We start from the raw sequence: 17,342 nt of genomic DNA, 5'->3' as shown, positions 1-17,342 counted from the left end.
AGCTACTCAGGAGGCTGAGATCTGAGGATCGCGGTTCAAAGCCAGCCCGGGCAGGAGAGACCGGGAGACTCCTATCTCCAATAAAACCACCAGAAAACCGGAAGTGGCACTGTAGCTCAAGTGGTAGAGCGCTTACCTTGAGCTGAAGAGCTGAGGGACAGCGCCCAGGCCCAGAGTTCAAGCCCCAGGACCGACAAAAACTAAAATAAAATAAAATAAAAATAAAATGGAAAATAATCCAAGTTCAGTTGTATTCAGAATTTGTCAACTCCAGGTAAAAGAAAAAAATTAGTTTAAACATTAAAATTAGGATCAATGTTAATACATTCAAGTTTGTTTTTCCTACCAACAGATGCTTAACTGCTAATAACAAGACTAACAGATCAAAATCATGAGAATATTTTGACTAATGAGGACATTTGAGGAAAATCGCAAACAAAAACAAAGGAATGTTATTTAGCACAGAAAAAAAGGAAACTTTTATTTGAAAAAGCTTTTTCAGTCTCCAGACTTTTTTATCATATTAAGAGGGTACGTATAGTTTAATGGGAGGAAAGACTAAAACATCAACTGGCATGTCCTTATTGTTTTCTCCTGGCTTTTGTGACATTATAGAAATGAAGTGTACAGAAAAGCACCCCAGGGAGAGAAGATAACACAGAAAAGTGATTTTATTTTTCAATCTCTTAATATGTTTTCAACTTTGTTCAATATACAAGTTTCAACTACTCTAAATCATAAGATACTTAAAAATACTAAGACAAACTATATCTACTACTATCTACTATAATAAAACTATATCTACTATATCTACTATAATATACAATTTATGCCCTTCAGTGGACAACAAAACTTTTACTTTATAAAACTGTTTGCATGTGGTATCTGTACATAACTCTTAGGTACAAAAATGAGAGAAAGGGCATGAACAGTTTGAAGGAAATGGTTAAAAGTGATGTTAACTTAATGTCCCAAGCAAACTCTAGGACATAAATATATTTGTCCAAATGTCAGCCAACTATACTATGACTGAATTTTAAGGCCATACAATAAACTAAAATTTAGAAACTCTTGTAGTCCTCCTATTAGACACTCTTTATACTGCCACATACAAAGCATCCAGGCCTAGTGAAAGACTTGATTCAAAGAAGAAGAAAAGAAACTTTGTTTCAGTCACCAGCAGTTTGGGGCTCTGTTAATAACAGCTGTCAAGGAGGATTTTTCTTTTCTTTTCTTTTGGCAATGTTGGAGTTTGAACTCAGGGTTGTGCACATGCTAGACAGGCAGACCACCTGACTTACACATCCAGTCCTTTCTACATCAGGATATTTTTCAAATGGTTTTGCTTTCTGCCAGGGGGAGTGTAGAACATGATCCTCCTATTCAAGCTTTCCCTGTAGCTAGGAGGAAAGGTATACATCATCATGCTCAGTTTTTGGTTGAAATGGAGGTGGGGGTTGGGGGTGGGGTTGTCTCAATAACTTTCTATCTGCCTTGGCCTTGCAACATAATCCTCTTATTCTTAGTTTTCTGAATAGTTTCCATTACAAATATGAACCACTTACCATTTTGCCATGCCAACTAGTTTTTAATTTTAAGGAATTTTTTTTTCAGGTATCAAGAGTTTGAATTCCGAGTCTCACATTAGCTCAGCTTTGCTTGCCTGGCTGACACTCTACCATAGCACCAGTTAAAGAACAATTTTTAAATGTACTAAGCATGGAATGGAGACTTGGTTATAAACTGTCTTTAAGAACATGTTAGTAAGTCTTTTACTTCTAACCCTGAACCAAAAGTTAGACATGATATTCACTATTAAAATATCTAGTGTAGTGTCTAAGTACAAAGACCTTGGAAGCTTTGGATCCAGGACTGGCTCTCCCACATATAATCTATATTACCCTGGGTCAGACACTTCACATAAGCTTTGTCATGTGTTTCACATCTGAAAAATAGTACTAGCATGTACTCTAAGATTGCTTAGAGGAACTGTTTACCACATTAAACAGTATATTGTGTAAGTATATACTATTCTTAATTACTATTATCTAAATATCTTTGTAAAATGGCCACCCAGCTTTAACTATGTCTAACAGATCTAATGGAAGAACTGGCTAAAATAATACAACACATGGTAATCTGTGAACCTCATCCACATTAAAAAAAAAAAAAAAGGAAGTCCTCAGGACTGGAGATGTAGTTTAGTGGTAGGGTGGTTGCCCTATGATTCCCAGCAATAAGAAAAGAAGGGAAAGAAAGGGAAAATGAAACAGAAAAAAAAAAAAAAGAAGAAAAAAAGAAAAAAAAAAGGGCCTCTTGGGTAGAGTATTATAAATCCACTGCTTCTCAACTCAGCAGATACTACACTCTTAAAAATTCTTCATAAGTTTGATTTTCCCTTATATATCATTAGGAATACTTTTTAATAGTATTAGATCAAAGTTTTCAAAAACTAAGAAAAACAAGAACTATAATTACAATCTTTAGTTTTTTTATTGAACAACGTATTTTCCCATCACTCAAATTTTTGCTAATCACAAAATCTACTGTAAAAATTCAGAATGCTGGAACTGGCGCTGTGGCTCAAGTGGTAAAGCACTCACCTTGAGCTGAAGAGCTGAGAGACAACACCCAGGCCCAGAGTTCAAGCCCCACGACTGATTAAATAAGTAAGTCATTAAAATTCAGAATACTTTAAATCATCTTTGTTACATAACTTCCAACTTTATATATAACTCTACAGTTAGTGATGTGGCAAACATTGGAATGTTTATGGTTTTTCAAAATGTCACTTTTTTATCTTTATACATAAGTTTTGCAGCAACTCACTTCTGTTAAAGGCCATAAGAGTCAGCTAAGTGAGAGAGATAAAAGTGACAGGAGAGTGGGGGTGAGGGAAAAAAAGGTTGGGGGGAAGGGAATTAAAAGAAAAATATAAGTACAAGCTATTCAAAAGCTCATGAACAATCTCATAAGTACAAGTTCCAAATTAGAATGCCCAAATCTCTCATATTTTCCAGGCAAACTGAAGACACAGGCATGTACTTTTATGCCTAGCTGCAGACATGTCAAATTCTTAAAAGAATACCTGGCAAACAGTAAATACTGCAATAGAATCTTGTCATTGTAACAATTTTCAGTATTCATTTATGCAAACAAAATAAATATATAGACTTATAGCATGTATATAAATTAACTTTATTAGGTTGTACAGAGTGTATAATAATAGAACCATATTTACAGCCTTGCAACTGAGTTTTCAAATATTTTGTGTGTAGTATAAAAAGCCAATTGTAGAAAATATACAGAGACAGGAAAGTGAGGAACAATGGGAATATGGAGTAAGGGGTGAATTTGTTCTAAGTGTATTGTATGCATGTATAGAAATTTTTTTTAAAAACCACTGATATATATGTAAACTTAAATTTTTAAATATTTTTATTGTAAAGATACTGTACAGAGGGGTTAGTTACATGAGTAAGGGAATGAGTACATTTCCTGTCAAGCATTGTTACCCCCTCCTTTGTCTTTCCCCTACCATCCCTTCCCTCTCCACTTCTTCAGCTCCTCCTGTCCCCACCTCAAAGTTGTGAAGTTAATTTTCAACATAGTGTCTTGTATATCTCATTGTTACAATGGGTCAAGCTGTATCCTTGTTTCATCATTTTGTTATTTCCCTTCCCCTCCTCAAATTAGAAAAATGTATATAGAAGATGCAGGGCATCTGACAACAGGAGTTAACTTAAAATTTTTTATTTTTTTATTTTTTTTTTTATTTTTTTTTTATTTTTGGGTCCGGTTGTGGGGCCTGAACTCTGGGCCTGGGCACTGTCCCTCAGCTCTTCAGCTAAAGGCTATTGCTCTACCACTTGAGCCACAGCGCCACTTCCGGCTTTTTTCTTTTTGCTTATGTGGTACTGAGGAATCGAACCCAGGGGCTCAAGCATGCAAGGCAAGTGCTCTACCACTGAGCCACCTTCCCAGCCCATAACTTAAAATTTTTTAAAGATATGCTAAGTGAATACATACTAACATTAGATTTTCAAGGATTTTTTCCTTAGAAATGTCTGGTAACATAAAAAGCAGCTGAAAATAATGGCCAACATTATACACATCTTGTTTATCAAGGCAGTGAGACAGTCCTCCAGATATCTGTCTACTTAAGATGCTATTTTAAGCCTATGCTAAATTGTATAACTAATTTACAATCAACAAAGTTATGTTGGGCAATCAACTAAGTACCTGTTAATAAGCCAAGGAGTTTCATAATTTTTTTCTGGAATTAAAAATGTACATATCAAGTTCTGAGTGGGTAATAATCTAAATGTGATTAGTGACTCGTATCACGTTTGATAGTATACTAGATAGAATACTGGATTTAAGATGGAAAGCTGAGATTCATTTCAAAAGTTTTTTTTAGATACCAAGTAGAATGCTAATTATTTTTAAAAAGTTACTCTGTAGTCAAAACAATTTGCATAAAACAGTGCTAATTAACTTTGAGCTTTGAATCTTACTGATTATCATAATAAACTAAATATAAAGGCTACTTTATGCTTATCAGAGTAATGGCAAATTAAAACCCACTCTGATAGCTTAATATTAACCAACAAGATAAGTTTGATTTAAACAGTTTGCTGAATTTGTAGGTTGGCTGTTTGATCTTAAATGCAATCCCCAAGCCCCAAAAGTGTTCCACAGAACACTTTACATTAAACACCACATATATTTGAGACTCAAGATCCTTTGACAGTTTGTCCAAACAACTACAATACTGAAGAAAATGGTAAAGATCCTTAATAGTTGACTTTTGGGAAACTCAGAATGTGTGTGTATGTAGGTAAGTACATACATGTGTGTGTGTGTATGTTTTACTGGGGGGTTGAATTCAAGGCCTTTTGATTCCTAGGCAAGCACTCAGAATGTGTGTGTGTGTGTGTGTGTGTGTGTGTGTGTGTGTGTGTGTGTGTGTGTGTGTGTGTGTGTGTGTGTGTGTGTGTGTGTGTGTTTTACTGGGGGGTTGAAATCAAGGCCTTTGATTCCTAGGCAAGCACTCTCATTGGAGCCATGTCCCTAGTTCCTTTTCTGCATTCCCCCCCATCCCCCTCCTCCCACCTCTGAGTTTGTTTTTTCCGTCTAGACTAAGCAGAACTACCGCGGACCTTGATCCTCTGCATGCACCTTTTCAATAGCAGGGGTTACCATCACATCTGGCTTGTTTTGTTTTGTTTTTTAAATCTTGCTAAGTTTTTGCTTGAGCTGCTCTTGTATCATGATTCTCCTATCTCTGCCTCCTGAGCTACTGGGGTGTGAAACACCACACGGAACCCTAAAATTATTCCCTACCTATCCCAGTCTTTCAAACTCATTACCTTAGCCTCCATATTTAACTTCACCATCATAAGCTCTACACCTTAATCTTCTGCAGATGTTGAGGCCATCACTGTTCAAATTATTCAGCTTTAGATTGGTAAGATCTCTATAGATCCTTATCAATCTCTTCTTACTTTCCCAATAGTGACTGTTTCTCCACTATCCAAATGATATCTAAAAGATTGAAAGTTATGCATCCTATGACATTAGTTTCTGAAGACAATAACATTAAGAGTCAATTCTCTCTTACAGAACTTTCTTTTCCTTTCTATTTACCAGTAGAACCACATACATCTTTGTAGTCTTCCCTCCATTCTCATGGAGAAAAGTCTGTCTCTTCAGTTACAAGTAACAACTCTATCTCATCTCTCTGGAGAGATCCTCATAAAAGAAAATGATACTTTCTTGCTCTCTCTGCTATTTTAAATCTCTTACTCCAAGAATAATGTTCTTTTTCCATTTCCTGACCCTATGAAATCTCCCAGAACATCTAACTCTCATCTGTTAGCCACCAATTATGATATTACTTAATTTTCTTCCTAGTCCTTACCCCATATAAGTGTATAAAATGGTTCTTTTGCAGGCAACAATATCAAGCTCGTCACATTTTTCTTCTAGCTGTCTTTAATCTTCACTCGTGGGATCCCTATTGCATTGACTTCCCTAAAGCACTTTTAACAGTACCTTTCTTTTGCTTTCTTTCTAAATATTCCCTTTTCTTGACTTTCATGCCATCTTCAGGCCTTCTTTTAAACTTCTTTCTCCTGAATCCACTCACTCATATCATCTGTTTTAATCTGGAAAAGAGCATGCTCATTCCAAGACATTTAATGGTATCTTCAAGGCTCAGCAAGCTCTGTTCCCAATTTGAATCTACTACTGACATCAGAATACACCTTTTTGTACTTTCCATTGAGTGATGTTTCTTTTTGTTGTTGTTTCTTTCCTTTTCGTTCATTAATGAACAAATGGGTTTCACGTCAATGTGTACAATGCATATTGATCAGTGTCACCCTTTCCATCCCTCCCTCATTTATTCCCTTAACTTTCTTTCCTCCAAAACATAGTTTCCTGTATTTTAACTACTTGAGAAAAATCCCTTTTCTATTTCCCTTTTCATTTTGAAATAATGTGCACAGTTTTTTTTAATTCACATAGAGCTTTTTTCAGTACTCAGTAGCATTTTTAAATGAATACCAAGAAAGAAAATAATCTTAAAATATATTTGTACATACAATTTATAAAAACATTGATTCTTAAGTAATCAAAGTATCTTTGCCTGACATGGAGGTAGGCATATTGATAAAAACAAGAAGTCTTTGGGGAAGATAAAATGTTGCATACCCATAAGCTAGGAGAGCAGTAAATCTTTTGTTCTTTTGTGGTTTTAGCACCACCAGGCACCATATCGCTCCATTTAGATAGAGATACAAGGAAGTCAGTAAAGGCAGAAAATTGGACTTTGTTATGTTTTCACCATATAGAGAAACACTTGGGCTTCTCAAGGATATTGGGAATTGACCAGCTGGGGCTCAACTAGTAGGAACTCAGGCATCCTTAGCCCTCTGGGACTGCCTGTTTGGAGGTAGATTCTCCCCCCCCCACACACACACCCTCCACTCCCCCACACACATACTCTCAGGAAAGAGGGGCAGTCCTCTCTTCACTGTGCCTGCAGAGGTAGCCTGCACCTGGGTAGTGTAGCCCCTTCTTAGGAAATTTGGCTTTCCAAGTGCTCTGGTTCTCCACTCCAATGAGTGTGGTTTTAACCTAGATTTTAAGGTTTTGGTAGGAACCATTTTTCTTCTTTTTCAGCTTATCTCAGGATACAGAAAAGAATCTGCATAGAATGGTTAGGCCAATACTTGAGAAGCATTAGTTTAAAGAAGAAACAAGACATTCAGAATAAAGTTAATTTTATAATGTTTACAAAACATTTGTGATTGTTGCTATTTCAGTAGCCAAACATACTGTGGACATTTTTTTTTTTTTTGCCTATTTCCATATTTTTCAAATACCCCAAGGCACCTGGCAGATTTACCCACTTAGTTCCTTTAAACTGTTTACCTTTTTTTGTCCTGTAACCTCTATCTATTTATGCTTGCTAAAAAGATCTTACAAAGCTGGAAATGGAAACAGAGCTGTGGTTCAAGTGGTAGAGTGCTAGCCTTGAGCAAAAAAGGGTCAGGGTCATGAATTCAAGCCCTAGAACCGACGTGCGCGCGCACGCGTGCATGCGCATACACACACAGACACACAGACACAGACACACAGACACACACACACACACACACACACACACACACAAAAGACCTTGCAGAAAAAAGCAATTTGCAAAGAACATAGACATAGTTTATATTAGTGAGGCTAAAATTTAGGTGATGAAAGGTAAGCTATGTTTTTGTCTCAGCATTATCATCAGATTTCTCAGGATCTTCTCTCCCCAAGTCCTCTAGCAGCAGAAAGAAGTAAAATTTAAAGAATTCTTTTGTTTTTTTTGGGGGGGGGGTCCGGTCGTGGGGCCTGAACTCTGGGCCTGGATGCTGTCCCTCAGCTCTTCAGCTCAAGGCTAGCGCTCTACCACTTGAGCCAAGCGCTACTTCTGGCTTTTTTCTTTTTGCTTATGTGGTGCTGAGGAATTGAACCCAGGGCCTCCTACATGCAAGGCAAGCGCTCTACCACTGAGCCACCTTCCCAGCCCGAATTTAAAGAATTTTTATGAGATGGAATGGTGATATATACACAATCATTTATGTTTATAATTCAAAAATGATGGCTATATAAAACAAGCAGGTGTTATTTCCATTTTATAAAACAGATTCATGAAGTTTAAGTTAGTTATCCAAAAATCACTCTATTAAAAAAAAACTGCTAAAACTCTGATGGAGAACTACCTAAGTTCAAAATCCAAACTCTTCTAGACTGTGTTTCTAACATGTTTGCATATGCATAAACTGTGACTATCTGGATTCAGTTTTCACAAGAGCTAAATAGTTACAAATGAACATAAACAAACATTAATTGTGTTTTGTTAAAAGGTTAATACTAACTTAGCATTTTAACAACAGGAATTAAAAACAAAGCAAAAAAAAATTCAAAAGTTCCAGATAATCTTAATGGCTATGAATCAGCTTCCATGAAGAGTAACTCTACTGTGTCAATTATTTGCTAGAGCCTGATGTGTCACACTTCTGTAGTGCTAGCTCTTGGGAGGCTGAGGCAGGAGGATCATGAATTAAGAGGCCAGCCTGATCTACATAGCAAGTTCCAAGCCAGCCATAGTAAGACTGTCACAAAAACAAAGTAAAACAAATATAAATAATTAGGTGAAGGCCCTTTACTAGCATCAGGAGTGAAATTTACAAAACAGCTCCTCTCACAAAAAGAAACCTAGTACACCATCTAAAATAATACTTCTAAGCTCACCGAAACCAAATTCCACCAAACCAGAAGCAACAGAGACCAGATATTAGAAAGTCTAAGAATAAGCTGGGTGCAAGTGGCTTGTGTCTGTAATCCTGCCTACGGAGATTTGAATATCCTGGTTCAAAACCAAGGCAGGCAGAAAAATCTATGAGGACCTTACCTCCAATTAACCAACAAAAAGGCAGAAATAGAGTTGAACTTCAGGTGGTAAAAGAGCAGGCCTTGAGCAAAAAAGCTCAACTAGTAATATACATATTGCTAGTTTTTTATTTTGTGGTAACAAATTCCCAGGGGAAAAAAAATATAATTCTAAACTTCCCTTAAATAGGAATGGCTAAACCAAAAAGAAAGCACTGGTAAGACTTCCAACTTTTTGTAAGGATTTGATTCCGTTACAAGGTACAATATTTTTACTATATTTCCCACTTCTTCCATATTTTCTCTACTTTCAAAAGACATTTTTAAATTGAATTCTGGAGGACATAAGGCCATTTTGAGGATTCATTCATTTCAGAAAAATAGCTATCTGTGTTTACTGTCTGTCAAGCATTGAAGTTATCAAGCATTCCAAAGGGTTATACCTGGTCTCTATGATAGAACAGAAATGAAATCCCAACCTTCTTCAGGTCACTCATTATTGTGCTACCCAGTAAAAATTTGTAACTGCTACAAGAAGCAACACAAATAGTTTGCTGCAGTGATTAGAGTGAGCAAAATTAGTATCTAAGCTATATGAAGATATGTCCCCTCTGTCTATTACATATGGTGCCTAGTAGAATACCTACCAGAGGATAGGAATTTGTGAATTAAAAAAAAAAATGAAAACAACAAAACTGGTATAAGAATGTGAGCCCAGATTCACCACTACAGATTTACTACTGGACAACACTCCAATGGTGTGACTCATCAACTGTGAATTCTTTAAAATCCCTCTAAAAGCAAGGAGAGTATCTATTTTTCAATTTAATCTTAATGAACTGTATCTGAACTTTATCAACAAAATCTTAAAATTGCTTTAAAATTAGAAGTAGCTTTGATGTGTGCAAATAAACCTGGAGAAAGACTCAAGGGGCAATATTATTTTTAAACAGCTTAGATTAGTCTTTGGTCACATACTGTGGTATATTATGTGACCATATAAAATATTTTCTTTTGTTTGAATATTGAAAGATATTCCCACTAATCTTAATATTGGAAAATAATATGTTCTAGATTTTTCATAGTGACTCTAAAAGGTATATGTATAATAGCAATAAACATGGGAGAATATGTTTATTTGATTTATACTGATGTTACAATATTGCTGGGTTGCATGTAATGTCATATACTCTAGTTTTTCATTTGTCTACTACTTAAGGTAGTATTTTAAGGCTCTAACTGAACTCCAACTGAATAGCACACAGTTTTGTCTAGGTTAGGTTTCACAAATGAACATTTATGACCTAAAATTCCATTATATTTATTAAATTGAAGTTTTCAACTTTTCAGATTTTTTTCAAATGCGTATTCTGGCATTGTATAAAGTACTTAGAAAATTAAGATAGGTTATAAATTCATTCTTTGAATTGGACATAGAAAACAGTATCATAATAAAATTAAAACAGAAATTATATACCATTTCAAGTCAGGAATAGGAAAGCTATAACATGAAAGAAGCAAGCAATTCATATCAGTGAATGTAATTATTTGTTTTTGTTTTTGCTTTTGGGGTCCAGTCGTGGGGCCTGAACTCTGGGCCTGGGTGCTGTCTCAGCTCTTCAGCTCAAGGCTAGCACTCTACCACTTGAGCCACAGCACCACTTCCGGCTTTTTTCTTTTTTTGCTTATGTGATGCTGAGGAATCGAACCCAGGGCCTCAGGCATGCAAGGCAAGTGCTCTACCACTGAGCCACCTTCCCAGCCCAGTGAATGTAATTATTAATTTGTTTCAATTCAACTAATCAGTTAATCAAAAATTGAATTCATTTTTCAAAGATACTTATTATTCTCTTCTTTAAAATACTTAACCACAAAGCTGGGAATGTGGCTTAGTGGTAGAGTGCTTACCTAGCATGCATGAAGACCTGGGTTTAATTCTTCAGTACCACATAAACAGAAAAGGCTGGAAGTGGTGCTGTGACTCAAGTGGTAGAGTGCTAGCCTTGAATAAAAGAAGCTCAGGGACAGTGCCCAGACCGTTGAGGTTCAAGCCCCAAGACTGGCAAAATAAAATAAAATAAACCTACACCCTAACCACATTATATTTTTCAGAGGAAATATTTAACTACATGAGAGCTAAAATAATTAAGAATCTCTAATAGTTTAAATGTCTATTTTTAAAGTTATATTTTTCTAGATACTTAAAAATAAATCACTGTGCTGGAAAACAAACTAAATTTCTCTTTTATTAGTATAAATTAATTATACAGAGGTTTCATGTTATCTTTCCATATATGTATACAATATTCTTCAATTAAATTCACCCCACTACTTTAACCCCTTCTTTTCTCTTTAAATTTTAGTGGGTTTCACTATGCTATTATATATATATGTATATATATGCTTATAATATATACATGCTATATATAATGCACTTTGATCATATTCATTCTCCATCAACCTCTCCTTTTCCTGTCCTGTTTCCTGCTGATTCCCTTGCCAGAGTCCCCTTTTTTACAAAAATTAGGAAATAAATTTCCTTTTTTAAAAAATTGTGTTTTAAAAACTTTGTAGACTATCTTTTAAAAACAAAACAAATACAACTTTAAAGATCTTTACTATAATTTCAGGTTATATAGTCATTCTACTCTGGTTATTCACCAAGAATGTTTCATTTTTATTCCATGACTATATTTGAAACTAAGGGGAGATGGGTGCCGGTGGCTCATGATTGAATCCTAGCTCAGGAGGCTGAGATCTATGGATCACAAGTCAAAGCCTGCACAGAAAGAGAATCTAACCTCCAATTAACTACCATAAAGTGCAAAGTGAAGCTGTGGCTCAAGTGGCAGAATTCTAGCCTTCAAAAGAAAGGCTAGCTAGCCTTGAGCAAAAGGAGCTCAGGGACTGTGTCTAGGATCTAAGTTCAAGCCCCAGGCTCAGAAAAGAAAAGAAAATTAAAGAAAAGAAAAGAGGAAGGAAGAGAAAAGAAAAGAGAAAAGAAAAGGAAAGGAAGGAAAAGAAAAGGGAAAGAATAGAGAAAAGGGAAGGAAAGGAAAAGGGGGGAGGGAAGGGAAGGGAAAGGAAGGGATAGGAGGGAGGGAGTGAAGGAAAGAAGGAAGGAAGGAAGGAAGGGAGGGGGGTCCAGTTCCATGACCAACCAAAAGGAAGGAAGGAAGGAAGGAAGGAAGGAAGGAAGGAAGGAAGGAAGGAAGGAAGGAAGGAAGGAAGGAAGAGGGGAAAAAAGGAAAAAAAGAATCTAAGGGGAGAAGCATGAAGACAAGGAAATGGTGCTGAGTGTAATGCCCCATATCTATAATCCTCAGGAGGCTGAGTCCTGAATTCATGGCCAGCCTGGGGAAAAAAATAAGCACCATCCACCAAGAATGGATATTTTAATTTAATTTTTGCTCTCTTATACTCAAAACAAACCAATAAAATCTTGATTAAAGGACATCTTTTCTTTTAATGAGAAGATGCAGGTAGGAAAAACTTTATAGTTCTTTCTTCTGTGTTTCATTAATTAACAAGTGGCAAATGTTAAATTCAATGACAGAATTCCTTTCTAACTATAAGATCTTATCCTTATTCCTTCCTCCCTAAGGAAATGCTTTTTCTTGTAGGGAAAAAATAGTCTGTCTTGCATATGTTCATCTTAAAATTAATAAGAGCTGGGCACCAGTGGTTCACACATAGAATTTTAGCTACTTAGACTGAGACATGAAAAATTGGATTTGAAGTCAACCAGACTCCATCTGATGAACTCTACAGACTCCCAACTTGAACTTACCAGCAGCACTGTGCTGGACTGGAGGCCTGGCTCTAGTGGTAGAGTGCCAGCTATGAGCAAGAGTTCAAGCCTTAGTACAGGCAGGTGCGTGCACACACACACACATACACAGAGCAATAAAACAAACAAAAATAGTAAAAGTCATACAAGGGCTGGGAAGGTGGCTCAGTGATAGTGTTTGCCTTGCATGCATGAGGCCCTGGGTTCGATTCCTCAACACCATATAAGCAGAAAAAGCTGGAAGTGCTAGTGTGGCTCAAGTGGTAGTACATTAGCTGAGGAGCTGAGAGACAGCGCAATGACCCAGAATTCAGGCAGGCCCTAGGACCAACAACAACAACAAAAAATGTTGTAAAAGTTTTCTGTAAAAATTTTTGATCTTGCTGTAAGGATCCTCATATGTAAACAAAAGAGGGGAGGGGGAAACTCAACAAAAAAGGAAAATCTTTCAAGTCTTGAGATGAAATGGTGGCTATTATTTTCAGTGTTTGGAATATTACATTTCAAAAAGCTTAAGTTTTGTGGGATATAAGGGCAATTAAACCATTTAGTTCTAGACCCAGAGCATACTGATGTAAATAATGAAAACAAAGACAACTAACTGAAGTAAGTTAGGCTCAAAGAGACTGCAGTTTACTCTCCTACGTGGAAGTTACATCTAAATTATAAACATAATAGTGGAAGACACGGAAGACATGATTATTTATGAACAAGAAAAGTAAACACACAAAGTAGTTCTTTAGGATTTAGACACCAGGTAGAGGTCATCTAGGTATGTCCTTATCGTTTCAAAACAGAAATATTTTCTTTTGGCAACTTGTTTCTTTTTCTTTTTCTTTTTTCTTTTCTTTTTTCTTTTTTTTCATTTTTCCATTGTAAAACCAAAAAAGAACAAAAGAAAAACATAGGAAAAGGTAGGATTCAATGTTAGAGGATAGGATAAAGCAAATATGCTCAAACAAGTACTAGAATTAAACACTGCTCCTAAACTTCTTATACATCTGATAACAAACTGCAAAAAAAACACTAGAAGTTTAGGGAATAGATGTACACCAGACTATACTTTAGATCTCTTAAAATTAAACAACTGGTCTTCTGCTTCACAAAGTATTTGGGAACAGCTTTGAGAACAGAAGCTTATTCAGGAAACTAGAAAAGAAGAATCTTAAAGACGTTTTCACTCCCGCCACCCCCCAGCTCAAATGAATATTGGAACTCTTCCTCTGAATGCACTTTACACCCCACATTTTGATATGACATATTTGCAAAAAAATGTGGAATTGATAACTTTAGATCATTAAAAGTCATGTTAAGAATTCATTAAAGATGTCTTTTTTAAATCCAGTTTCTGAGTTGTTTGACAAATACTGATTTTCAAATTTAGAGAGAAAAGTTTTCAGGGAAAAAAAAGAGGGAAGGGAGAACTCAGCAACTGATTCCCCACCCTTGCCCTCAACACTAACCTTTCTTTTTGGGGGATTCAAAACCTTTTTTCTCTATTGTTAGGCCCCTACATTAACTCAAATAGTTATACTTGGTTTCATCAGAGGCCTGATAAAATATGTTCAACTTGCTACTCAAATTAATAGCACAACTTTTCACTGAAAATTCACTTTTTTCCTTTTTCTGATTGTGGGTTTTACAACCTAAAGCCTCCAGCTTGCTCAGTTTGCTTGCTCACAGCTGAGGCTCTACCATTTGAACCATGCCCAGTCTGACTTTTAGCTGGTTTAGTTATTCTGCAGATGAAGTCTCAAGGACTTTTCTTCCTGAGCTGGCTTTGAAACACAAACCCCTGGAGCTCAGCCTCTTGAGAGCTAGGATTATCAGCATGACCCCAACCCCCTAGCACCCAGATTGCCCAAACAAATTATAAAGTAAAAAATATGTTAACAAGGAGAAACTACTAAATGCCCTGATTCAGTGTATGATGATATTTTTCTATTTCAAATATTAATTATCATTTGATCCAACTATAAAAATGTATTTGAATAGCTATGCACTGTCAGAAGCAGAGGGAGGCAAGTAGGAAGATATAAAAGAAATTCTAGTTTAGCTTTTAGTCCTGTCCTTCAATACTTTAGGGATTGCTCAGGAATACAAACTAGAAAAATACACATGCAACTGATATTCATGGAGTTACAAAGTTCCCCTATCCAATCCTTAGCCTATTAGAAGTGAGACAAATCTTTTTCTTAAAGAATAAACTCCATTCATTTAATGATAAACACTAGGGCTTGGACACCTGCTTGTCATGGACAATATTCTGGGATTAATCTTCAGCACTGCAAAAACAAAACAAATAGAAAAAAAAAAAAAAGAACACCTAAACCTATCTCTTCCTACAAGCAACTGATTAGCCACTGCTCTCAAATTGAACTCTGCATTTAAGAGTACTCCTCCAATAATAATTGTGATGATGATGATGATGATGGTGATGTGAGTTACTTAGCGCAAAAAGAAACTTAAAGGTGTTTTGTTTTTGTCGGTCATGGGGCTTGGACTCGGGTTGGGCGCTTCCCTGAGCTCTTCAGCTCAAGGGGAGCATTCTATTGCTTAAGCCACAGCACCACTTGGGGCTTTCCAGTGGTTAATTGGAGATAAGAGTCTCCTGGACTTTTCTGCCCCGGCTGGCTTTGAACCATGATTCTCAGATCTCAGCCTCTCCAGCAGCTAGGATTACAGGCGTGAGCCACCAGCACCCGGGGCTGAAACTTAAGTTTTGCATGCTAGCAATCATCCTGAAAAATAATAGGTTTTACATACTAGAAAAAAATTTGGTGGGACAAATATAAATTCAACAATAAATCTACTTAATGGTAAAGCAAGTGTGGGTTCTGATGGTAAAAGGGAAACACGCTATAAACTGATATTAAAACAATTTGTATCATCATAGCACCACTATCAACAGCCAACAAAAATGTACCAAGTTTTCCCCTTGACCCTGTCAACCCAGTTGTCAGGAAGTTGGAAATACCAAGTACTGTTTCATAATATGGCAACTTTATTTTGCCCATCCTCTAACATGTTCTACAGATACAAAACTAAAATCCTGCTAATTAGTTTCCAGCGTCCTTCAACCCACGTACATCAGGATGCCCCACATTTTGTTTAGATCTCGCCTTGAAAACAAACCCGATTGCCCCATTTTCTGAGAGGTAAACTCAGCTCCAGGCAGCTCCCTATGAGGTCACGGCGTTTGTTGTTGCAAAGATGCAATTAAACAAAAAAAAAAAAATGACACAAGCCTGTCTAAAAGGTTAGGTGTGGAAGTGTGAGGCGCTGTCGATCAGAGAGACCTGGGAGACCAACGAAAACTGTATTCCTCACATCGTTCTCAGTGACACTCCGGAGTTCCCCGCGCCCCCTTCCCCAATCTATTCACCACGGGAGGAAATGAACGATCCTAAGAATGTTCACGACTTTGGTTTAACTTTTAACGTGTCAGCTCTCCGCACGGACGCGATCCTGGAATGAGCAAAGGAGTGAAGTTTGAACTCCGTCAAAGGAGAAGAGAAGCCATAAAAGAGGTTGCAGCAGGCAGTGTCTCTCAGCCCTCTTCCCGCCCCTCCCCACCCGCTGCCTCCCCATCTCTTACACACACACACACACACACACACACACACACACACACACACACATTCTTCAGGGCGGCCTCTTCACCACACTAACCCCACAATCATTTACAGAAATTAGAAACAGACTCCGGGAGTCCTTCCCAAAGCACGCACGGGACAGAGCTCGCTGTCTGTACAAGCACGACGGGGCCGTGTCATTCCCCATTACCGCCCCCCCCCCATCGTCCCCCACCCCACCCCACCCCCCCACCCCTCCGGGGCTTTTCATTTCCCGAGAAGGCAGCTACAGGAAAGCCTCAGCTCATCCTTCCCCACCCCAGCCGGCCCACCTCCTCCTCTCCAAGACCCCGAACAAGTCCAAAATCCCACCCGCCCAGGCCAAGGAAAGCTCAACAGAAGTTGGGTTCCAGGGGCCCGAGCGAAAGCTGGGGTGAGGGGAGCGGGGTGGGGGGGGACGGGGAAGACGGCGAGGTGGAGGAGGAGGAGGAGGAGGGCTGCGGGGGGAGCGCGGTGTACTCCGGCGTCTCCCCGCCGCCGCGGTCCTTACCGGCTCGTCGGAACCCCGGGTCCGGCTACTGGAGCGCGGGGCGCGGGCTGTGGGGACGCGGCTTCCCGGCGGGCCGCCCGCTGCCGCCGCGGGCGCGAAAAGCCACCACCTTTTCTCCCCGGAGGGGCTGCGGGCGCGGGCCGGAGGAGCGGAGCGAGGAGCCTCGGGCAGGGGCGAAGGGCAGCAGCATCTCCCCCGCCGCCACCACGCCCTGGAAACGGCCCCGGGCGGGCGACCCTCGCCGGCGGCCTGACTCGCGAGCCGAGCGCTCACGGCTCGCCGTCCGACGGTGCTCCGCGCCCCTTCTCCACAACTCCGTCCAAACCCTCGGGCGCGAGCACCTCAACGCTGGCCACGGGCTCCGAGCGCGGCCGAGGCGTCCGACGTAGACGGAAGCACCAGCGAGCGCTGCTCGGCAGCAGCTCCGAGACCTCGAGGGACGGTGATCATGGTGTGTCACCCTCGCCGCGGCGCGGCCGCCCCAGCTACT

At 38.6% G+C, this 17,342-nt stretch overlaps 1 protein-coding gene across 6 annotated transcripts in view; it reads right to left on the bottom strand.

The window, feature by feature from the left end:
• Positions 1-16,929, bottom strand: part of Ptpn13 (protein tyrosine phosphatase non-receptor type 13) — a 199,445-nt gene extending 182,516 nt beyond the window's left edge. For all 6 annotated transcript variants that reach the window (XM_042668362.1, XM_042668363.1, XM_042668364.1 and 3 more), the window contains exon 1: positions 16,853-16,929. The gene's annotated coding sequence lies outside the window, so the exon portion shown is untranslated. The remainder of the gene's footprint in view (positions 1-16,852) is intronic.
• Between the last annotated feature and the right edge of the window lie 413 nt (positions 16,930-17,342).

This window comes from Dipodomys spectabilis, unplaced genomic scaffold (genome assembly GCF_019054845.1).
Source record: "Dipodomys spectabilis isolate Male_0828 unplaced genomic scaffold, ASM1905484v1 ptg000436l, whole genome shotgun sequence".
NCBI classification, from domain to species: Eukaryota; Metazoa; Chordata; class Mammalia; order Rodentia; family Heteromyidae; genus Dipodomys; species Dipodomys spectabilis.
The sequence above is the reverse complement of the archived record's forward strand: the minus strand, read 5'-3'. Positions and strand labels throughout refer to the sequence as shown.